Below are 26,122 nucleotides of genomic sequence, written 5' to 3'. Positions count from 1 at the left end.
ACCTCCCACTGTCCAGGGCAGGAGAACTCAAAATCAGCAGGTTAAATATACTTAAAGCCACACAAAAAACATCTGATAGATAGTCCACTACCTTAATGTGAAAGTGACTGAAATGAATACAGGTGCCTCTTTGAGATCTGCTAAAGCAAATCAGACCACTAGCAACAACACAGACTGTTTCTGCTGGGTTATTTAGTAATGCCTGTTACCACTGCCATGGGGTAGGTGTAAACACCCCGCTGCCTATAAAGCTCTCTGAAAAAAGTGTTTTTATTTTCTATACAATATGTACAAATGTAGTACCTATTTTAAAGAAGACAGGTTTAGATTATTCAGCATAAGGGAAGTACCCCTTTTGTCCGGAGGGGGCGCGACAGTCAACAACAACAAAGCTCCTCACAGTAGCTTTAAAGCTGCTTTTTTTTGTAACAGAAGTTAGGAATTCTAATCAAAAGATGCTTCACCTTTTAAAACGTAATTAACTTTAGGAAGCATGCGCTTGATATTTGTTCCAATTAGGTTTTAAAGTTGTTTCAAAGGCATATACATTTGGGGGTGGAGCTTCTGAGTCATTAATAAAGGCAAAGTATTTGTTTGGCTATAATTTAAAGCTCCTGTGAGGAGTTTATAGCTTTTTAGAAAACACATTGAAATTTAAAGTGATGCCTTTTTATGACCTACCAAAGCAAACAAGACCATCAGTTACAAGATTTACAATTACTCTACTGTATTTATTAATGACTTTAATAATAATAATAATAAATTTTATTTAAAGGCGCCTTTCTCGTCACTCAAGGACACCGCACAGATATATATATATACATACACAAATTTACATTAAAGGAAACAAAATCAAAGTCAAAATGAAATCAGTATAAACTAACAAAGTGGTAAGAAAAAATAGAAACAATAACAGAATGACAGTGCAATTGGAGTCAGACGGAGTAAGCGGTTTTGAACGATATGTTTTGAGTTGTGATTTGAAATGGGGGAAAGAATCTGTGTTTCTGAGTTGAGGTGGCAATGAGTTCCAGAGACGGGGAGCAGAGCGGCTGAATGCTCGGCTCCCCATAGTGGTGAGACGGGCGGAGGGGACAGACAGGTGTATGGAGGAAGAGGATCTGAGGGAGTGGGAGGGAGTGGGAACATGGAGGAGGTTGGACAGATATGGGGGGGCGAGGTTGTGGATGGTCTTGAATGTTAACAGGAGGACTTTGAACTGAATGCGGAACTGAACAGGGAGCCAGTGGAGCTGTTGGAGGACAGGAGTGATGTGGTGGATGGAGGGGTTTCGGGTAATGATCCGGGCAGCTGAATTCTGGACCAGTTGGAGTTTATGGAGGGATTTGTGAGGGAGGCCGAAGAGGAGAGAGTTGCAGTAGTCCAGACGGGAAGTGACAAGGCTGTGGACAAGGATGGCGGCTGTGTGAGGGGTGAGGGAGGGGCGGAGACGATTGATGTTACGAACTAGTAACTTTAACTAGTGTGAGGGGGTAGGTGTCGGACCAGATGATTGACAGCCTGCTAAAAAATGTTTTTCTTTCCCTTACATTTTGTATGTTCAAATCTTCAAAGTGAGTTATACATAATTATTGAAAGACCAGCAAAGAGATAAGAGGTATAATTTTGTTCACAGGGGGCGCCAAAACCAACACAAACAGTAAGTTCCTCACAGGAGCTTTAAATATAAAAAAAAACATCTCCAGAATTGCACCCCTTGTTTCATGCAGTGATTTACCTCACTGATGGTAGATTATTCAAAAAGAATAAAGTCCTTATGTGTTTTCATTGCACACTAAGCATAACTGGATACAGCAAACACAACCACAGATTCATGTATCTGGATCTTAAATGCCTGTAAAGCTATAAACCCATGCTTCAGCTCCAAGTGTAAGCAGTAATGTGTTATTTATCATATATGGTATCATTGTAAAAGTGTTAAAGCTGCCTACTCACAGCACTAACAGTGTGGGCACTACAGCTCTCTGCCTCACATGCAGCGGCTGCAGCCAGTAAATGGGCCCTCGCTGTGCTTGTGCTCGTTGTGTTCCCAATTTGACAAAAAAGCCCAATCAAACCCCTGCCCCTCTTTCGCAAAGGTCACAAGCACTTTAATGGGGAACTCCTATTCAGCCGGCGATTGGGGAGATGAGTGGAAAGTAAAATCCCAGCGAGACGACTTCCTGCCTTCCACTCTGCTGCACAAGCTGTATACAGAAGCTTCTCGGGAGGATATAACGATCTGGAAATCAAGCCTCGCACATGAGTCATACAACCAGCCAAACCCCCCACCCTCGCCCTTTTTTTTTTTATAAGCAAACAAAAGTGTTTTGCTTTTCATCTCATCTGACATTAGGGAATAAAAAAAGAGTTACATGAGAAGAGGATAGCGCAGAGGGGGGAGATTTTTCCAGAAGGTGGGAGGGTATTTTACATGATTAGGCGTGGCGTTGACAAACGAGAACCCCTCTTTCTTCTTCTTCACAGTGCTGACATGTTATAGAGCGAATGTGTGGGTGGGTGTCAGGGTGATGACGGCTGCATAAATTTGTGTTTTAAGTCTGCGTGAGATCAAAACCCAGCCAGGTTTTATTGAAAATGTTATGCATTTTAAAATAATCCAACAGTTTAGATGAGAACTAAACGCACAAAAGTTGACTTAAATCCGATTTGTCACATATTTTCACTTAATTAAGGAGCAAAAAAAAAGGATGAAGTAACATTCAAAAGTGTGGAGAAACTTGAACAATCAGAAATTAAAAGCACAGACATGGTCATAGAGATCAACACGCTCTCTTTTTCAAGCAATCGTGTGATAAAACTGATGCATACATTTCCTCTCACAGTGTTACTGTAGGCGCCTGCAGATCCCATGCTGCATCATCACACTGTGTACTCACTGAACACTCTTTAAAACACTAGTATATCCACACAATCCTGCTGTGTGGAACTGTAGTTGAAGATTTTAAATGCAGCCTTCCTGCTGATTGATCCCCCTCGCTTCCTGCAGGCCTCCTGGTCTGATGCAGTGTGATGGGAAGAAACTCATCCACAGGCATCTAATTACTGCAAACACTTTTTTTATATATATACTTGTGCATCCATTATGTTCTTTTTAGGGGTTACTTGTGTTTATTATTTGTAAAACATATTCCTGCCTCTCTGTCATTAACTTGGGCTAATTGCAGCCCATTAGCTTCACAGGAGACTTCCCTTTAATTTTGGAAAATGAGGGAGGAAGTTTTCTAGAAATTGGGTGGCTCAGCGTCTTAGGTTTTCACTAAAAGCAGTGAAACATAAATTGGGAAAATGAGAGTTTGGATATTTTTTTAGAATCAATTCTGCACTAACTGCCCACCTGGTTGAAGCAGATGGCTGCCCACCATGAGTATGGTTCTGCTCTAAGGTTCCTAGCTGTCTTGGTGTTAGATCTGTTCAATATGTTATGTATCATTGGATATGTTTATTGTTTGATTTGTTTGTTTGATGAAAATACCAGCAATTGGTTAACAGTTGCTGAAGTAGGCTGTTGACTAATATGGTCCTGTCCATGGTTTCTTCCTCTCAAAAGTATGTTGGCCCTTTCCACTGTTGCCAGGTGCTTGCTCAGTGGTAGATTAAATTGAATATCTTAACATAACCAAATACAAATTTTGGTTTAATGAAAGTAACAGCCGTCAATTATCGGTTGGTGAAGATGGCTGTCCAGGGATTAGTCTGGTTCTGCTGTACTCAGGGTTTTACCACAGCTGCCACATGTTTGCTTGGTGTTCGATCTGTTCAATATTTTTAGTATCATTGGATAACTTTAAAACAGCAATCGGTTGCTGGAGATGACTGTCGAGGAACAAGTCTGGTCCTGCCCATGGTTTCTGCCTCTCAAAAGTAAGTTGGCCCTTTCCACTCTTGCCAAATGCTTCCTCAGTGGTAGATTATGTCTGATCTCAGAACATAACCAGAAAGATGTATTGTTTCAATTGATTGTTATAGATAAAAGCATGGGGATCGTTCAAGTTTTTCCTCTCTTTTCAGTCCTTATTCAACTTATAAAATGTCACAAAGAGAATGGTTGAGACCTGCTGCTTTTCAACCAGATAACTGTATCTGTGATTTGGAGCCATAGAATTATAAATTGATTGAATCATTGTAGGAGAGTCTCATTGATTAGTGTTTTGAGACATGTTAGAGTTACATTAGAAGGAACAGATACAATAGCAGGTAGAATACTAAAAAGTGTTTCGGTGTTTAGAGTTGTGTCTCTCTGAGCTGAGTATGTTTCTCTTTGTGTTAAATACACAAACTACATCCGCAAACCATTTTCTGGCCCCGTATCTCCCCGTCACCCCTCCCAAACCGTCCTGTCAGAAGATAGGACCGCACAAGCCTCAACCACGGCGCTCGCCTGGGGTTTCACTCCTTCCTTCCTCCCTCTCTTTCTTTCTCCGTCTCCTGACTTCTCTTTCTTTCTTGGTTGTTTAGTTTGAGTCCCTCTCCTCTCTTCCTCTTCTTCTCTTCCAATAAGAACAATAGGTTATGGAACGCATTTTCCTGCAGCATTACTCACAGGCACCAGCCGCCACATGCCATTAGGCTCAGCCGAGGTAGAGGAGGGTTCAGGCAGTCAGGTAGTCAGGCAGAGGCAGCGCCGAATAGCATGTCTGCCATCTAGTGGTGCAGACGGAAAACTGAGTGTAGACTGAGAGAGAGTGGAAGAGGGGAGATATTGGTGTTCATGAGCTGGGTTCTAGATGGCAAATCTCCATCCAATTTGTCAAAAGCAGGACAGAATACTTATTTGTGAAGTTGTTTTTTTGGTATGATTGGATCTGGTTCAGATTCGTGCTGTTGTCAAGTCAGGTTCCATTCGAAAACATGGCAGTGCTTTGCAGACGTGTTTATGAGCAATTATTTGGCTGTGTTTCTTAATAAGTTACACATCCACTACCCAAGTCAGCCCTGTTTTTTCACTGTTTACTTGTTCTTGCTCAACTCAAAACACAACAAAGTAGTAAACTTCATTTCAAATCACTAAGAATGAAAATAAATTAAAAGCAAAATGTGGATTTTGTATCATAAAACAAGTATTATTCAAACCTTCTGTGAGTTAAATAAGAACTGTTCCATTAGAAAATATTCTACGCTGAGAGTTTCAACGGTTTCTTATCAATACCATTGCCACAGTGATAACACAGGTATGAGATGGGATTTCAGGCATACAAACTGTGAAGACAACATTGGTTGAAAAACCTCCTGCCAGCTGGAACATCAAGATCTCACCAACTGGTTGCTTCAGCTACAGACTCGTGTAAACCTTGCATTTTTACCCAATTATGTATCTTTCAAGTTGGGCTGTCAAATCGTTAATTTTTCTAACCACGATTTATTACAGAATTTCAGTGGTTGATTTTGATTCATGACTGTTTTTAACGCGGATTTAACATTCCATTTCTTTGCATTTAATGCAGATTTAACGTCCACATTACCAATTTTAAGCAGTTCTTACCAGTGTTTTCATTTGGGAATCAAATGAATGCCATGAAATAAACTTTATGATCTTGATTTAAGGTTTATTATTCAAATAAATGTAACACTGCTGCACCAGTGTGGTCTGAAAGCATGACATAGAGGTAGGAAACAGCTTCATAGTGTTTCATTTGCAGGTCTGTGGTAATTCACACTCTCCAAATAGAGCTCTGCTGGCTTTTCATGATGTGGTTACCTGCTGACATCAATCTGGTTAGCTGTACCTGTATGCCTAACTCATTGGTGGTAGCTCAAACTCGAAGCACACAAAGTGCATATATTACTTTAGACCTGTCAACTGAGCTGTCTGGGAGTGTTTTAATAGGAAATGTTGCCATCAAAGGTGGAGGGGTGTTGTTACTTTCCATCACAGCAGGAAGCAGGAAGACACTGCGGCAGCTTAGATATGGTGTACTGTAAGGGACAAAAAGGTATCAATTTCAATTAGGCCTGTTGATTAATGGAGAAGGGCTCTATCATAGAAGTACACTGTATATGTATGAGTTGCAGTAACTGTTTTCATATAAAGGTAAAAACAAATGTATTACTTTACCTTCTGTTGAGTTAATCTCTATTATAACATACATTTAATTTCATCTGACATTTCCGTGGACACACAGATGAATCCTGTTTGATAGAATGTCTTAGGTGATGAGTGAGTGTTTCATGAAAAACACAAAATCCGATGATTTTCCAAACATGATTAGTCGGCACAAAAAGTTTTGTTCCCGAACACAAATCAAAAGAATGTCATAAACTCCAGGTTTAAGTGACAGAAGTGATCATTGATAGTCATACCCCTGGCATGTCAAAAAAGTGACGTGAACGTAATTAATAATCCATTTTCTATATATGAACCACCTTATATGACCGCCATTTTCACATTACATTTACAAGGCTCTGTCTGCGTGTGAGTCCAGGAGGACGAATCCACCAGAGCACCTGTGCTTGGGTGGCAGACATAATGAATGACATCTACCCTCAGAGGAAAATTTTAATATACTCACCTGCTCTTAATTCACTATTTATAGGCCCTGACAAGAGAGGCCTAGTTAAGTCAAATACCTGCCTGAAACTGTTGGAACATGACCGATTTATCACTTGTCTGATGCTGTGAGGTTCACTCATAGTTATCTTATGAGTGGTATTCAATGAACTAACTCCTAATGAGAGGTATCAAAGCAAGTGTTTTGCTTCTGACTGCTGATGGAAAACACCTGCTGTAACATCACAACTTGGGCTCGAGGCCAAAAAACGACTTGTCTCCCGGTCCTGGATGGCCATCAAAGAGGAGCCTGAACATTCAGTGGCTCGCTAGATTTGTAGCAGGAAGAGTGTCGAGCATACTGGATGTGAAGGCAGTCGATATGGTGTATGTGCCAGGTTGATGGACAGACATAATATGTATTATTGGCACCCCTACATTTGACCATGTGCCATCAGTCAACCCCATTGTTTCACTAAGTCTGTGGATGTAAGACACTTCTGAGCAGCAACACAGTAAATGTACTCATTCTTTTACTGTTACAATAAGGAAAAGCCAGGCCAAAGATTCTGGAGGCCAGAAGGAAAATGAAATAATTGTTTGGTTTTTAGGTCAATCCAGAGAATTTTTCTCAAGATTCTGATAAAACTTTCAAAGGGTCCCAAATTTGGGACCATTCATATATGAACTAATATGTAGACTGCACCTGCACTCTTAAGTCACAGCCATTCCACTGTAGTGAACTGTTCATACTGATAAAAACATAGACTGAATAAAACATGGATGTGGTTTCTGTGACGTCACCTATTGGTTTCTGAAAATACGTTTTATTGAAAATCCGGACTCAACCAAACTTTCAGTCCACCTAGACCCAGGCAAAAGAGACAGGCTATTCTCCCTGTGATAAACAGCTACAATGCGCCCAATTGCCTGTTAACTAAGCCACGCCTCTAATTGTGCAAACTTCTTTTTTATATCTTAGCTATGTATGATCTTCACGAATGCACTTTTTTAAAATTTGCCCCGTGTACATGTGTATGACTAAATGTACAAGCCGCATACCCAAAACTATGTTTGAACTAACCTGTAAACATGTTTAATTGTGTTGTAAAGGTGAGCATTTTAACATGGGTGTGAAGGAGCTTCCTCTGCCTTTGAGCTGGCCTCTAGTGGACACTTTGAGCACTGCAGTTTTTGAACTCCCACATTGGATTCTTTTTTCAACACCAGATGTTGAAAATTGAAAATTAAAGTAAAAACTTGCTGTTGACCTAACTTTTGTTGAAAAGAGTTGCTTTTTTAAAAAAAGCAATGCTCCAGTTGTAAGTTATCGACCCAGGAAGGCCAGATCTTTGAATATGCATCCTTGCGATACCTGTGACCAGAGGTTGGACTAAAAAATGAGGTGAAGTTAGCATCGACTTGCGAGGCCTTTGTTTGGAGACAAAACAACCCGAAATAAATGAATAATCAGCACAGGAATCTCTGCATGCATGAGGTGCTGTAGGTTGGAGTGGAGGAGGTTGAGCACACACCCCTCAGCCTCCTCCTTCCCTGCTTTTTTTCTTCTCAATCCGATGCAGAGAAAAATCCCAGATTGAGCCGCGGCAGGCAGACAGAGGTTTAGCTCTCTCCATCTCCCTCTTGTTTGGCTCCCATATCTCTTCTTTCTTCCCCCTATCCCTCCTCTATCTCCTCCTCTTGCTCTCCTCTTTCTATATCCCTTCCTGCTGCCTCCTCTGATAAATCTCTTACTTGCTGCTTTCGCTCATCTCCTCCTCTTCTTCCCCTCCTCTCGTCTTACCTGTATCTATCTCCGTATCTGCCTCCCTCCTTTCTCTTCCCTTTCTTCCTCCCTTCCTCGCTGCGTCTCCGCCTGCAGGACTGCTCAGTAGATTAAGTTCAGCAGTGGCGGCAGTGTTGCTGATTCAGCCGTTTTCTTTCAAATGACCCAAATCCTCACTCTGGAGAAACCTCATGCGCACGCTGATTGCATTTTTCCCTCTATGTCTGTCTCCTAGTCCTTTCATGAGCACGGACGTACACAAATACACACTTCTTATTGATCTGAGAGTTAGCCTCTTCCTATTTTTTGCACGGCCTTCATTCTGCTTCTAAGCCTCTCTCGTGTGTGTGTTCGTGTTTGTGTGTTTGCTCTTTCTATATCAATATCCGAAGCAAACCTGCAAAGCTTATTTCAAGCCCATTTTTCTTCACCATCTTCATTCGTCTTTGTTTCTTATGATCACAGTCAAGCTTTGCTGGTTTGTTCCTGACGATAAGGACAAGTTTTTCCCTCTCTAGTCCTGGTGTCAACGCTCCTTGATGAAGAACGTCTTTACATTTGTGTCTACAAATGAGTTACGAAGCGTGTTGAGTGTCACTCCCAAATTGACGCCCTGCCTGACTGCATACATTTTCCTTGTCTTTGATACACCCTGTACTTTGCTTTTTGTTCTGTCAGGTACATGGCACTTTTATTGACAAGACTTGAAAGGAAATGACAAAGTACATCAAAATTAGCATACTTTATTCTTATGATGTTCGACAGCCCAATGGCGAACGCAAGAACAAGGCGTTTTTTTACGGAAGTTGGTAAAGAGACAAGATGTCATTCACACATTCTGATAATGAATGAGCGGGACTGTCTTGGTCCTTTTGAGACAACTTTTCTGGTTTAGAAATGTCGGCCTTGCTCTTGATTATTACATGAGTTGAAGAATCCAACCGGAGGAATACTCGGTATTTCTTCGGCCATCATCAGAAGTTTTTCGGATTTTATGAGAGGAAGTAGGGTCCTACACCGTCTCCTAATTGTTATTCAGACAGAATCCTCAATTAAGAAAGTAGTAGCTAGTGTAGGCACAGCCACATCTGGGTCCAGCAACTGTCATTATTACCTGACTTAAGACCAGTCTGAAAATAGAAAATAACATTTTTGCCACAGTGTCAGCTGACAGAGGTGAAATTTGAGTCTTTCCAGTGGATTGGTTTGACATGATGTTTGTGATCAGGTGACCCTTGTGTCACTTTTGCTATTGAGATTGAATCACCATTGTTATTGGGTTTGACCAATCAGAATCCAGTATTTAACACCGCAGGGTTATAGTTTTATGAGAAATTCTACATAGCTGAAAAGTCAAGTTCAGGCTTTGATACTCTCTATAGAAGCTTAGTCCTGTACTAAAGCTGCCGGTGTGTTTTGATATCTCCCGGGAATGACTTGGCTGACGCGTTGTACTGTCATTTGTTTGTCCATACAATACCGTTTACTGTAGTTGTTGAAATAACAGGTCTTAAGCGAAACTCTGGTTTACAGCACAAAACAATCCATTTATTGAATCAACGTACGAAGTGTTAGACAGCGTCCACAAGTTTTCATTCATTGCACGTACAAACATTTTAGACGCGGTTCTCCATGCCGCCTGCCGACGCAGCGTCACAGCATCCAACATAACAACGTGACAAGGCAACAACGTGACAACGCAATAACGGTCAAAAACCAACTGCCCTTCCGGGTCAAGACACACATCTGATACCCAGGCGGTGATGTACTTTTATACCTGTGCCCTTATTGAGCAAAACGATGACACCTTGTGGCACAATAAACAATGTGTTTCACAGCTTGACCCAAAACATGAATCTGGCTCTTACACTCTCTTCATATGTATGTGGATATGTTTGAAAACATCCGTTTTGGTCTCACGTCCACACGTTAACAGAGTTTAGGTCACTGAAAACTGAGGTCAAAAAGGACCTTTTTAACTTTTTTTGTCTTGTGTACTCAAAAAAAAGGAAAGGTTTGTGAAATGCTTTTGTACTTGCACATGGCAATTGTTATTTATGTCTATGCATCTGCTCAGTTCTGAAGGGAACCTTGCCATTCTTTCTCATTATACCCGGCGTGAGAGCTAAAATATATTACACTTACTAGTTTTTAATATGCCAGTCTTTACACAGCTTAAAGAACGCTGATTACAATTACTGATTGCTCAAGAAGACGCTCAATACACATGCTTACAATGAACTTCCACGGTGTTTGAAGTGACGTACTGAATATACTTTACGTTCTCACTACTTACCTGCTTGGCATGCTAGTGCTGGTGATTTCAACTGTTTCTGCATTGTCATGTAGACAGAAAAAACACAAGGGGAAAATAAACGGAGGGAAAACAGATTGTTTACCCTTTCGGTCTTCACAACCTACTTTCGTTAAAGCATTAAACAGTTGTTATATTCCTTTTGACTTCAAAACAAAACAAAACATGCCAAAGTGGCATAAACCTTCTAAGCTTGATTCTTTAAGGACTTACAAAATATGTTTTTTCAAAGTCACATTTGAGGGCACTAATAAAGAAATCTACTGTCAGCGTTTTAAGTCATCCCAAATTATAGATTTGAACAGAAACCCCACCTATGACAAGGCAAATAGCCAATCATAGTTTAGGATTTTGGGGTGGCCCCTGGGGTGGCCAATTGGATTTCAAGGGGTGCCAGTGCCACCCTTGGCCACCCCTCTGGACACGCCACTGGGTGACACCCTAATGACAGCCAGCAGCATCCACATATCACTAAAAGCAGCCATGCCGTCCACGAAGCTTAGCTTTAAGATTTCACATAATATTATTGGCATTTATGACCACAAGAAAGTTACATTTTGATATTGAAATCATACAGAAAAATGATGTATAACACATCATGGCACATATTTCAATGTTACATTCTCTGTATTTGAAATTTAAAAATAATCCCCTTTATCAAATGTGCAGAATATTTATTATGTCATGTTAGAACCTTAAAGACAACACTGAATTATATATGTTAACACTGTTTAAAGACACGTGAAAAGGCCTGACAAAAAGAGAACAATCCTCACGTATTAGCTTTTTTAATAGGAGAGAAACTTCAACTCAAATTTCTTGTCATATTAAAAAAAATCTATTTGCAGGTAGTTAGTGAAAAAGCATAAATGACCACCATATGTTTGAAAGAGAGTGAACACCAGCTCAGGGGTTCACCACATACCTGAGCACTTCATGCTCCCAAATTCAATTCCCAGGGGAACAGGCAGAGGAGTAGACATTGAATAACAGCAGGGATGGAGTCGTGTTGTGAGCATTAGTGCTGTCACACGTTTGACCCTCAGTTGAAGCCACTTGTCCTTGCCTTGAAAAAAAATCTAGATATGAAATCACCACATGCTCACTCAGTCTGACACTTTGGTCTGAGAATATTTGCTAAAGGTTGAAGACATGAAGCAAATTACTGTATTATCTTATGACATTTGACTGTCACACACGTACATGCAGGGGAATTTGCAGGTAATGAAATGCTGAAAGGCTTTTTTTTTTTTCCAGAGGGGTTCCCTGGGTGTGCTCTGAAGGAAATAAAAAGCAGTCTGAAATATGTACAATCCCAGAGTAACTCTTTACAAAGTAAACTTTTTCTACAGTCCATTAATCTTTTTTTTCTCTTTGTTGGATTGGAAAGAATTGGAAAGACCTTTTTTGCCTCAACACATAAATGTCCCTTTTCTCCCCGTGTGATATACTATCTGGGACATTACCAAATGTGTAGGTGTTAAAATTGAGATGGATGTAAAAACAAGTCAAAAGAGAGAGAGACAGTGAAATGAAAAGCAGAAGGAGAGTGAAGAGGAGACAGACGAATAGTGTGTGAAAGTGGCGAAGGGAGCACGGGAAGCCGCACTGAAAAACACGAAAGGCTCCGGCTGTCCCGAATTCAATCGAGCAAACATCACGGAACATTCTGAGTCTTTTTGATCAATTAATCTGGCAGATGGCACGAGCGCAATCAAGAGAGATAATGCCGAGCTAGTGAGCCGGAGAGAGGAAAGAAGCAGGTGGAAGGTGTGAAAGTTCTCCCTTTCATGTGAAAGCTGAGATTCCTAACTTTGAAACGCCGCGACTGATAAGACAGAAAGAAAGTAAAAGAATGACAGACAGTTAAGCAAAGTTGGGATGTGTTTTTTTGCATACAAATTCTTGTACAATTCTTGTTCTTATTGTGCACATGGGCTTGTATTTTACACGTCTGTGTGCCTTTCATGAAGTGGAGCAGCAGAGAGCTGGAGGAGAAGCAGCTGACGTGCTTAGTTGGTTGCAGCAGATAGAGCTACAATCCAGGGATGAAGGCGAGACGTAGCAGAGCTCTCATGTAGATTCTACCTGCTGAGCGCTGATGTGGGAGTGATAGAAATATGGCTGATTTATATCATGCTTTAAGTGGGATTGAGAGGCCCTTGGAAGATAGTAGAGAGGCCGGGACAACACAGAGAATGACAGTAAAGGAGTAAAAGACAACAAGCTGAAGACTTCAAATGTGGCAGTGTACTAAGAGAGAATTCAAGGTCATTATCCTAATCAGAAACTTATATTCCACTTTAATCAGGTTCATAAAAAAAGATGTGTCTCTCTTTAAATTTGTGTTATGAATCCCTTTGTTTTTCTGTTTTTTCTGCCTTTTTCTTCAGGTGTTTTGTGTCCCTGTGTTGTCTTTTGTCTCTCTGTAGAGTTGATGTCTTCTTTATATGAACTATGTTTCTTTGTAGCTCTTTGTAGCTTAGTAGTTGTTTTTATTTGTCTTTGGGGTTTCTTTGTTTTTTGTTGTTGTTTTTTTGCCTCTGTGGCGTTCTTTTTTGTCTCTTTGTGGTGTGTAGTTTTTCTTTGTAAATGTTGTCTTGGAAGCTCTTTGTAGCTTTGAAGCTACTTTGAAGTGTCTTTGTTTTGTTATTGCCTTTAACCCTTTGTTGTTTTCTTGTCTCTGTGTTTATCAGAATCAGAATCAGCTTTATTCGCCAAATATGCTTGAACACACAAGGAATTGGACTTTAGTAAACTGTGCTCTCTTTGTACAAGGCATAAGAATAGGAATAAGAATAAGAACTACAATAAAAAATAAAATAAAAATATAATAACAATAACCTTAGCTATAAATACAAGGAAACAACAAATAGGCATGACTAATATGTACAGGCTAAAATAATATGATAAAGTTGCAGAGGTAGTTTTACATTATAAAATAGCAGTTAAATAATACAAAAAATAGAAATATGGAATTCTGCTTGAGAATTGTTGCATTGTGTATCTACATGTATATTTACAGAGAGTATTTATCTGACAGGTATGACACTGTTATGGTTTAGTGTTCATCAGAGTGACAGCCTGGGGGAAGAAACTGTTCTTATGGCGGGTTGTTTTGGCGCACAGTGATCTGTAGCGCCTGCCGGAGGGGAGGAGTTTGAAGAATTTGTGTCCAGGGTGTGAGGGGTCAGCGGTGATGCTACCTGCCCGTTTCCTGGCCCGGGACCGGTACAAGTCCTGGATGGGGGGCAGGTCGACACCGATGATTTTTTCTGCAGTCCTTATAGTCCGTTGCAGTCTGTGTTTGTCTAGTTTGGTTGCAGAGCCAAACCAGACAGTGATGGAGGTACACAGAACAGACTGGATGATGGAGGTGTAGAACATGATCAGCAGCTCCTGGGGCAGGTTGAATCTTATCTTTGTGAAATTTATCTTTGACTCTTTGAAGCTGCATTTGTGTCTTTATCATTTTTTTGTTTCTTTGTACTTGTAGTGAATCTTTTGATTGGGTTTTTTTGTGGCCTTAATTGTTGTCTCATTTATTTGCGGTTGTTCGTTTCTCTTTAGTTTTTCTCCCTTTTGTTCTTTTAACATTTTTCAGAAGTTGTTTACATCTTCTAATTTCTTGTTTGTTTTTGTTTTGTCTCTTTGTTTTGTGAATGTTGTTCCTTTGTCTAGTTTCATTTTTGTCCCTTTGAAGTTGTTTTTTGTCTTTTTTTGTATCTTTACGGTTGTTTCAAGCACTGTTACAAGTTTTGTGTCTTTGCAGTTTTTGTTTTTTTATCTTTGTGATTGTTTGTGATCATTTCTGATGTTTCAGTGTATCTTTTTATACTTACATTTTGTCTCAGTCATGCTCCTTTGATCTTTTGTTGTTTTATTCTCTGTTTATCTTTGTACTGTGTCTCTTAATTTGTATGCATCACATTTGATATTGTTTGGTGTCTGTAGTTTTTTTTGCTTGTTACGTCTCTTAACTATTGTTTTGAACCCCTCTGTATTATTTTCTTGGTCGTGTATTAGTGTTTTGACCTTCTCTTGAAAGACTAGGTTACATCATTGAGAACATGTACCTTTCATTTTCATCTTTCAACTCTTTACTCCTGTAGCAGGCAGCTCAGCTTGAAAGCGTAACCAATCCGGGTCAGGCTGACTCCAAGTTTGCTTTAATTTACACCCCGTGCATACGCAGAGACAAAAATCAAAACAAAAACAAAGGCAAAAGGTGTTGCGGGGATCTGGATTAACCACAGGCGTTTTTATCTCCGATATAAATTGCCTTGTAGACAAAATAACTAATTTGCAGGGTTGGAAAAACAAGAGAAAGTTGAGGAGGAGCATTCTCACTACACGTCAGCTCCCTCTCCCGCCGACGCAGCGTCTCTAATCGATGAATATTGAGTGGCCTCCGCCACCAGCACTTTTAAAGGGAGGGAGCACCCACCATCGTTCATATCTCATATTGATATTTTCGTGCCCTATTTTTCTTTCTCTACTCTTCCTTCCTTCATGCTCCTGAAGCTTCAGTCAGCGGCGTCAAAAGTTTCTCAGTTCTAATAACTGCTCTAACTTTCCCGCTGTAATGACTGTAGGTGTTTTGCTCACTTGATTTTTTTTCCGCCGTTTTTTCTTTCTCTTTCTCTTTCTTTCTTTTTTCATAATGGAAAGGTTGCTGAGGACAATGTTCCTCAGTGTTATTTATTTTGTTTCTTTTTCCCACATGTTTGACATTCACAGCTCACTGGCACAACAAGCCTGCAGCGCTGTGGCGGCGTAGACTTGTTTCTTAAAGGAGGAGGAGAAAAAAAAACACCTAAGATGTGCTCGATTCAATTACATGACACGCATTGCACACATGGGTGTGTTCTAAACACACACACTCTCCAGCACCACTGAGCTGAACCAGATAGAGCATGTACCATTGGTTAATAGCCCAATTTATTCTGAGAATATTACTTATTAATTTGCATAATGATTCAGATGATTCAGACATTTGTTAGAGGCGGAGTAGCATGATTGATGGAAATTTAATTATGACACCTCTTAGTTATTAAGCAGTAATCAGGCTAAGCCACTTATCTTTAATACTTACCTTTAGCACACAAGGACTGGAGAAAATTAATGGCAGTCATTGGTCTTGAGCTGAAATCATTTCTTCCTTAAACCTTTATCGACCTTTTAACGCCGTCATGGATTCAAATTTAGCCAAAACTAGAGGATTCCTGCTAATGAAAAGCGCCCTCGTGACTGTTTTTGCATGTCATTGTGAATTTTGTTGACCCGCGCTTTTACCTCCGTCTTTCCTGTGCAAGAGAGAAATGCTAATCACAGCACAGAGACAGCTGAACACCTCTATTTTCTTTAACCTATTGTACTATGTCCAAGGGAATGCTTTTGACAGAATCTATTTAAAAGGGAGACTCTCTGTTGTGTACTTTGGCTTGTTTAAGAGCAGAAGTAGACTCCCACTGAAAAACATAAATTGCTCTGACAAATAACACTTGAGCTCGGGGAGGCATTTATCTGCGTGTGTGCAGCTAAACGCAGCTTGTGATATGGATACCGAATCAGGACTTCCAAATGTAAGCAACCAGAGATTAAATGGCAGAGTGTGAGATGCGACGGCGGCAGCTTTGAGCCTCACATTGAAAGTAATTATGCAGTAAAAAACGATGAAAATGTCAAACATCTCGCTGTTTACATTCTTTCAGGGAGTTGTTGTGAAGGAGCTGTCATTTGCGAGGACTGGAAAAGCAGCGGCGGTGAAGCACAATAGAAGAAGCTGACTTTTATGAAGGAGATTAAGTTGTGCTGAGAGCTTTCTGTTCTGTGACGAGAGGGTCTCACTGTGCCCAAACTCTGCTGAACCAAACTTTCCACATTGTTTCTCTAAGCCCGGCTCAGACTCGCAGATTATTTTAATCTTAACAGAAGTAGAAAATGAGATCCCACACATCACGACAAATAATGACAGATTTAACAGTTTAGTTTTTATTGTGTCTGGGATATAACAATGTGACCAACACAGCACACCACACACTATTCCATTCACGTGACTTTAGAGTAAACAAACATTGCGGGGTGCCTGCTAATTGTCAAGCTAAATACTGCTAGCTGCTTTGCTACTGGTACATCCAGTGGGGTAGCATATCTGTCCAACTTTCCTCATCAGGTCACTTGTGGTTTGTTTTACAGGACGTGTTGAATAAACACTTGTATTGTTGCCACAGATCCACAAGTTGTTCCTCCATTTCTGGAGTTCATTTTACTTTGTTTCCTGTTTACTTCCTTTGTGCTTCCTTCTTCAATCATCTTGCTCTCTGATTGGCTATCCCCTCATTCCATATGTCAATCTACAGAGTGAGTGGCAGGCTGTCCTCAGGGTTCCCCCAACCCAAATGTTTAACGTGAACCAAAAGTAAAATTACTTTTAATACAACTCGCACCACGATACATTCTCGCTAGATAATCATGAGAAACGCCAAAAAATCTGGACTTTGCAGACTTTTTGGGGGGCAGAACTTTTGGAATATTTTGTACCCTACTTGACTCTCATCTAACCATCTTTGCCCCTGTTTGTTTGGATGCCTTTTGCATTTACTGAACAATGTAATTCAATTAGAAAAACTTTATTTGTCCCCAGGGGCAAATAAAGTTTGGTTTTTTTTGGACTGCAATGGCTGAACCTTGCCCTGGGCAAACCACCTTCTTAATCATGATATCTTCCCTGCCAGGTAAGTATCATATTCACAGCTGCCATCCTTTGACCAACTAACTTATTCATCAGTGTTGTAGATGGGAACCATTTCTTTGCAGTTTTAGAAAAGCAACACTCCTCATATCCAACTCGCCCTCCTTACAAATCCAGATTAAAGCCCTGGAGGTAGCTAAACCAAATTTAAGCGCTGTGAAATAAAAACTCTAAATATTTATGAGTTATAAACAATTTCATAACTACATTAAAAATATAATGATTTATGTGATTAAGGTAAGAAAATAAAAAGCCCAAGTTTGGGGTTTTTTTTGACTGGAACTGAAGTTGCAAACTTTTGGTTCCTCTTCTACCGAATTCAGTGACGGACCATTTCTCAGGTGAGCACATGCTACCAACAGGGGATTTGTTTGGCATGTGATGTCTGAAGCTTCAACTGACTTTTGTCAAACCTTTCAAGGACTTGTGAAACTCTTTTAATGGTAAGCTACACCACTGTTTCATGTTCTACTTGGATATATATATAAAGTTTGGGTTTGATAAAACGCTGTGAAACCTGATTTTCTGACTTTGCACACTACTTGTGCACAAAGGCAGCTGTATTTGCTCTGAAATGTTTCAGTTAAAAGCTTCTACTCGTAGAGTACAGAGTGTAGGAGACGTATCTTTATGATTCCTAACTTTAGAAATAACAGACTCCGCTTTTTGTCTGACATTGCCTTCTCTTGACCTGCCTGAGGAGAATCAGTGGCATCTTTCAAATCACTTCTTAGAACTCACTTTCATAGACTTACTATTATGTGATGTCTTTTTCACGTTGCCTTTTAATGGATTTTTTTAGTTTATCTTAGTATTTCTATTTCAAAAGCCTTTATTTCCAAACTTTCACCATTCATTTTTAGTGCTTGTATTCCCATTGTTTGATTTTATTTGGCTTTTGTTATTTTAATTGCTTTGATCTTTTATTAAAGTTCTTTGTTTACCTTTACTTCTTTAATCTTTTTAGAAGCTTTAAACTTGTATTAATGTTTTTAGTTTACCTTTACTGCTTTTATCTTTATAGAAGTGCTTTGATCATGAATTAATGTTTCTTATTTACAATTACTGCTTTTATCTTTTTAGAAGCTTTGATCTTTTATTACTGTTTTTGTTTATATATTTACTGCTTTTATGGATGTTATTTACTGCCTTGTTCTGCTTTTACTGCGTTTATCTCTTTTGAAGGCTTTCATCTCAATTTAATGTTTCTATCGCTTTTCATTCCTGTTTTATTGTTTGTTGCTGTTTGATTTTTTTTTTATTGTTTCTATCTCTTTTTATTGCTTTTATCATCGTTTATCTTTAGCCCCCTGGCTTCAGTTCATGTTGTAGGGTTCTTGTGATACTTTGGTTCTTTCGCTGTCAGGTTCTTCTACTGTCCTGGTTGTTTTTGTTTTGCTGGATTCTTTTACGTTTGGGTTCTTATGTTTCGAGTTTATATGTTAAAAAATGATATAATTCCTAGTTTTCGTCTGTTTTTGGCCAATAATCTAGCTACGTATGTTGAAGAAGACACCAGAAACCTTGGGGTAGTTTTATATTAAGTCTCTCTTTTCAATCCTCAGAAGGTGTCATACATTGTGCAGTCTTTTTTTCCCCTCTGCTCAGCCTGATCTCCAACGATAGACTCTTGATTTCTTTTTCAGATTTAGAGAAAGGTCACTCGTGTTGATTACCTCCAGACTTAATTACCATAAAGCACTTTAGTCTGGTATCAGCGCGGCAAGCTTTCATAGGCTTCAGTTAAACTTGAATGCTGCTGTATTATTGTAGTTCTTTCTGTGCTTAATTTGATGCCACTTAGTTTTAATATTGATTTGAATATTTTATTGTTGTTTTGAAAGCGTTGCATGGTCTGACACCACCTTCTAAGCACGTGATGTCTGTTTATGATCCTCTCTGATCTGTGGCAGGAGCTTTCTTACAGTTCCTGAACCTCGTCTTGTTGCCTGAAGTGATCAGGCCTTCTCTTTTAGGGGTTTTGAATTCCCTGCTAGAGGATCTCAGAAGAGATTAGCAAATGTTCCCTATTTAAATTTTAATGAAAACTTCCTACATCCCTTGACCTTCTCTTGAGTGGTGTGCTATTATTTTATTTATCTATTTGTTTTTATTGTGGTGACTTTGAAACCTGGATGTAGCTGGCTTCTGTCTGCTTAGCTTTGATCCCTTATGTATTTTAATATCTAGTCACTAAGAGGCCCCTTGTAACTCTAGTTTGATCAGAACTTCATGCAGTATTCTTCAGCTTTTCAAAAAAACAGTTTTCCAAATTCTATTAAAGCAACGGTACTGTCTGGCATTCAGGGGCGTGTCCGGAGGGTGACCAGAGGTGGCATTGCCCCTCTCCAAAATCCTATTTAGCCACCCCTAGTTCCATGCCAAAATGCTGACTCATAATTGGCTTATTGCCTTGCCAGGTGCGAGAAACACAGCTGTTTTTGCACCTGAATACAAAAAAAACACCTGCTTGTACTATTAATGAGATTGTTTCGTAAAAGCTTAACCCACGAAACCACTCTTGTTTAGATATGTTAAACAACCTGTTGAGTGAAGTGCGATCAATATGTTTATTTTATTGACATATATGGATATTACTTGGGATATAATAGGATATGTCAATATCGCAGTGTCGCATCGTGAGAACACAATCGTCTTGATACCTTTGATGGTATTGAAAGTGAAGTTTTTTTAAGCTGCAGTAAAGCAGAGTGGAGGGTAGTCAGAACTACAGAGACCATTGCCCCAGGAGTACCTGTCATCCTTTACACTGCTGGTTACCTCAGATGTGATACAGTAAAAAAAAAATGGCAGATTTGGCGTTCGTGGTGAGACGATTTTGAAATTGTTGATGCTCCAGCTGTTTTAAAAGCTGACTTGTGGGAGCATCTTGGTTTCCCCGTGTTAATAAATAAGAACAGTAAAAAGGTGACAGACAAAGTGGAAAACAGATAGAACTTTATTTCAAATCTAACCACTATTTTAATTTAGATTTTCATAATTATGTATATTTTAAATGTTTTTTGTTTTTTGAAGGCATTTCGTGACCCCCCATGAGAGTTTTGTGAACCCCCCAAGGGGTCCCAGCCCCCACTTTGGGAACCACTGACCTACATGTTAGGGAATTGGAATAATATAATAAACGACTGGCAAATCATCCTCCTGAAAAATTCAAGAAGATGCGTGGAGAAACATCCAGCCAGGCTGAAAGACTCTAAAGAAAGCACCTCTTTTAGAAGTCTCACATCACGCCATAGACTTGTTATTACGATATTATTAAATCATGAGACATTGATATCGATCCATCCCTTTCAATGAACTGTAGATCACACGTCTCTTCCCGTTTCCTGTAAAGAGTAAATCCTGATGACTTCATGAAGCCAGTACATTTTAATATTTGATAGTTTTTGGTCTTATTTTGGGTAAAACTTGTAAAGAAAGGCAGACCTGAAAGCAACAACCCACACAGCCAGCACACTCCTCACCTAAAGCAGCCGTAATAACACTTCAGTGAGCATGCTTTATAGGATAGATACATTTAGACCAAGTAATTCAAAGTGGACACCTTAGTGTGCTTTAGGGAAAAGGCTGATATCATTGAATGTAAGGACAAAAAGACAGGACTCCATGCAGGGCTGGAAACAGAAGCTGGAGCATCCAGATCCACTGCAAGTACAATTTTCTGGAGCCAATAAAGAGAAGCAGAGCACCACTCAGAACAAATACATCCAGCCACGTGCCCACTCGTACAGACAGCAGACACACAGAGTGGAGATGTGGTAACCAGGCAGCAGCCCTCACTGTTCTCCCAATAGGTTTCTACATTAATGCGGTCTGAGCCCAGGCAGAAGAAGAAACTGTAAAAATCCCCTGCCAGGAATCGAGAATAGATAAATAGTGAGTTTGGATTTGAAGGCTTCCGCAAGAATTTGCTTTCCTAATCACAGGAGGGAGAGTCGATTCCTGAGATGGAAGGCTCGGCTGGAAAACACTCTCCTGCCTGCTGATTTCTTCTTGTGCAGGGTGTGTAAGCTGCAGACTGAAATCTGAGGGCACATGAGGATACAAAGAGGAACAATGAGGTCAGATAAAATGTTGGTGTAAGCCCATGTAATGACTTCTGTGTTAACAAAAAGCACTTTAAGGCATGTGTCGCTTGTGTTTTCAGCTTCAGTCTCCGCTACGTTTAACAAGAGTTGAATTTTTTTGCAACAGTGTAAAGAGTTGTTGAATTTTTAATATGGCAGTGAAATGAGAGCATGAGCTAACGTAAGTGTGGTGTAAGAGTTTGAACATGTGACCGCACCCGATTTGAATCCCTTAAACATAACTTTGGGTCTTTGGGCCTTTCTGTCATATTATAATTTATTTTTTGGAGCTGAAACTTTAATTTAACTACGACAGTTTTCAGAAGAGAGAGGCAGAAAAACAAGCAGTCATTTCTAAACCCTGCTACATATCAGTTACTAGTCATCCTTAAGGCTCTTGCTAGCATACTCGCCACTTTCATGGAGCAATTTGGGGAAAAGACTATAGAAAACAAACGAACTTACTGAAGTAGAATAGACATTAGCTCTATATAATAATAATGATAATAATAACTGGTATTTATGTAGCGCCTTTCAAGGTCGCTTCACATGGTCATGTAGGGGGTCTGAGGGGTAGGTGGGGATAACACTATTTAACTGGGAAAGGCCTTGAAGAAAAGGTGCATTTTCACTGCTTTCTTAAAAGTGTCCAGGGTTGGTGCGCTGCGGATTTCGGGAGGGAGAGAGTTCAACAGAGTAAGGGCTGCCACACTGAAGGCTCTGTCATCAAAAGTCAGCAGCTTAGTCCGGGGGATGGAGAAGAGACCCAGGTCCGAAGACCTTAGGTTCTGGGATGGAGTGTGTTGGTGGAGGAGGTCAGCCAGTTATTGGAGGGCGAGGGCATGCAGGGATTTGTAGGTGAGGAGGAGGAGTTTATAGGAGATGCGGTACTTTACATGGAGCCAGTGGAGGTGCAAGAGAGTTGGGGTGATGTGCTGCCAGGGCTTGGCGTGCGTGAGTACCCTGGCAGCTGAGTTCTGCACGTATTTGCTGGGTGCCCCGAACAGGACTCCATTGCAGTAATCCAGCCGGGAGGTAATGAAAGCATGGATGAGGGTCTGGGCAACTGAATCGGAGAGAGATGGACGCAGCCGGGAGATGTTCTTCAGGTGGTAGAAAGCAGACTTGGTGACTGATTTGATGTGTGACCGGAAGGAGAGGGTGGAGTCAAGAATGACACCCATATATTAGTCTATGGGGCTGACGAGGCTAGTATTTAGCCTACTTTGGAGGCAACTTGCCAATCTTAACACCAAACAGACTAGCTAACAAAGTCCAGAAAGTATCTAGTGATGTTAGCCTATGAGTTGCCCCGTTTGTTGCTGGCTAGCAAATCAAAAAGCTACATTACATGGTATCTGTTTGGATTGCTTCATTAGCACAAACTTTATCCAGAAATTACAGCTCTTCTGTTAACTTTCAGGGCAGTAGCAGTTAGCTAGCTTGTTAGCAAACAGTTACATTTATCTAGCAGTTACAGAGAAACTTTAGCACTTGGTTGGAGGTGGTTTGTGTGCCTTTTTTAAAGGAGAGTTAGATGTGAAGCTCTCTTTTCTTTGTTTATAAACAAATCAACAAAAAAAAAAATATTTAATATCCCCTCATTCTTTTTGTCTCTTGTTTGTTTCACTCTGTTTTCTCTCCTCAGACACCCCAAAAAGTGCATTCCGGTGACTAATTTTCCCTGTGTTTATTTGCGCCACGCCTTGTTTCCCTGCTCTCTGACAGCAGCTGTTCGCAGTAAACATCGACATGTCAGCTACCCCGCTATTTGGCCCTACGTTCCGCTGCCATAATTATATGTATCAGTTTCTGGGCCGAGAAATAACTACACAGCACTCCTCAGAAAACAGTGACAGCGCTCCCCTCCTTCCTGGAGTGGAGAGTCTACCGGGGGTTTGTGGAAGTTAACATACAGAAAACTGCTGATTTATGTGAGGAGAAGAGGTCTGCTCTGTTAGTGACAGGCTTCAGATGTGTCAGCAATGCCACAAGTGGACAGGAGCAGTGTGTCTGTATGTCAGGGAGGTATTCATCCTTAGGGATCCAATGATTTTTATGACATTTAATCCATGTCGTTCCTCTTTGTCTTGCCAGCGCTATCTGTTCTGCTTTTTCCTTGTTTTTAAATTAAAAACTTCACCACTGACATTTCTTTTTGTAAAAAAGCACTCAGGTGTTTCAAAATTTCACATCTTAGTCACAACACTCTTTTGACACCTTGCTGATTTTCTGTTTTGATCCATATATCATTTAGTGTTTTAATAACGGTCAGCTAGCACAGTCTTAAGCACCGTTTTGAACTCCTAAGTGAATATCAATTCAGCCACAAGACGTTTTTTGTGTTTTTATTTTGCATCTCTAACAAATATTCGCCCTCACCAGATACTCCTTCACCCAAGTGCTACTTTGTTTGAGTTTGAAATAAACATAAGGTACTTGTGCTCTAATGAAACGATAAGCACTTAATGCAGAAACCCAACCCATTAAACCCTCATACCAATATTTATGCTCCAGTGATGAGTTATGTAGTCAACCACATGGCCCTTAATGGCCCCTATGACCCAGACATGAGGGTAGATGAGGACAGATGGGCAGCGAGAGCCAGTACATCATTGAGGTTATCAAGTGGGCACCTTTCTTCACTGATGGTATTACGTCAAGTTAGGCCCAAAACACCCCCCCAACCTCCTATACAGAAGAGTCTGTAGAGAGATGTTTGAAAGAGGGGGAAAGGGGGAGCCAATATGAGAAGCCAGTTTGGGGCAGGTATGGTCCGCAAGGTCAGGCTGTAAGGCTGTATTCCCTTCCTTGCTCTACCCATTCCCAGTCTCATGAGGGAAGAGAGGAGGTAAGAAAGAAAATGAGAGGTAAGTAAGACGACAGGAAAGACGGAGGCAAAGTGAGATGCCTGTTTTTGCTAGAGCTCACCCTTGCTGGCTTAGGCTGTACGCTCTACCTCCCCCTACTCCCACACTTTCATGTAAGGAAGAGAAGCAAGATGAAAGTACAGTCTGAACCAAGAACCAAATATGTATTTTCATAAAATTCCAGGTGAGCCATAGTTTTTTCTCTGAGCAGTAAATATTTTTAAGCATTGAGTTTTTTTGTTTTTTTTAATTCACAAACACTTAATTGAAACAAATTGTTTGGGCCCTCTTCTCTGATTCTTGGTGACACGATGGGAATTATATCTGTAGTAAGCCTTGCAAACACAGGGAAATACCATTGCTGTGGTCTAATGTGATTTGACTTGCGTCTTTGTATCGACACAGGGATTAAATATCAGTTGAGATCTTATGGCTGTTATTGCCAAAACAATGTTTATACCTGTCAAACCGCTCAGACTTACTGTCTATAGGCACCTTACATTTTACAACTTGTTACTTTAGGTTTTTGTTGAATAAGTGAAAATTTCGAGGGTCAGTTTGGCTTGGCCTTAAAGGCACTTGGCATGCACAGCGGCTACAGTTCCTGTGGCAATGGATCCTGGTTCCACCTACAGCCATGACACTTTCCTGCATTATCTTCCACCACTTTCCACTCCCCTTTCTACAGCTGTCTTATCTAGCAATGGCTTAAAAGCTAAAAAAAAATAAAAAAAATAAAAAAACATATAAGTGTGAAACTTCAGCATTGTTCCTCTATGTTTAGGTTTCAGCTTGACTTTCTTGCCTTACATCAAAGTCCCTTGCAGTCTGTTTGGTTTTTAGAAAGAGCAAATGTTTTTAATATAATCAAAAAAGTCTGTAAAGGCATTGTGGTGTTGTCAGAGCAGTGCTAGATTTTTAGCAGGTCTTATCTGTCATTATCACCATCTTGGCTCCCTGCTTTAGAATTTTAACATTTTATAGTCAGCAGTAACAACAACAAAAAATAGCAAAGGCTGATGGGAATTACAATTTTTTGCAATTGTATTGGTAAATGCCAAATGGACTTGTACTTATATAGCGCTTTTCTAGTCATTCTGACCACTCAAAGCACTTTTACACTACTCGTCATGTTCACCCATTCATACCCATTCACTCACTGATGGTAGAGGCTGCTACAGTGAGGGACCATCAGTGTTAGCTAATCTCATTCGTTCACATTCACACACCTCTGAACAACAGAGGGAGCAATTCGGGTTCAGTGTCTTGCTCAAGGACACTTCAGCATATGACTGCCGGAGCTGGGATTGAACCACCAACCTACAGATTGATAGACAACTGACTCTACCCACTGAGCCACAGCCACCCCCATTTTTTTATATTCACAAAAAGGAAACCATTGTATTTGACGCTAACATTTTCTATGTTGGATTTAATGCTCAATGTGCTTAAAAGACAATATGGTTTTCAAAGTTTAACAGAAGTTTTGATGAAGTCTAAGCTGGGTATTTATTCCAGAGTGAATTTCCGTCTTTATTCTGTGAGTTTAGACGATTCAAAGCAACTAAGGTCATCGCGAGAAATGTCAGTCAATGTGGAAAAAACTTCCTCCGCATCCTTCTCTACGTACTGTACATTGTGACAGGAACATTTTTCATTTTTCACTTGACTCAGTGAGCCCAAAATAACAGCTGCTCCAATGTGCAGCCTCTGATATGAAAACAATCAATTTGGCTACAATGAAATAAAAATAAAAGGGAAGTTTGAACAAAAGCAAATGTACTGTGATAGATTACCCAGCT

Source organism: Notolabrus celidotus, chromosome 23, assembly GCF_009762535.1.
Source record: "Notolabrus celidotus isolate fNotCel1 chromosome 23, fNotCel1.pri, whole genome shotgun sequence".
Classification (NCBI taxonomy): Eukaryota; Metazoa; Chordata; class Actinopteri; order Labriformes; family Labridae; genus Notolabrus; species Notolabrus celidotus.
This window is presented reverse-complemented; position numbering follows the sequence as displayed.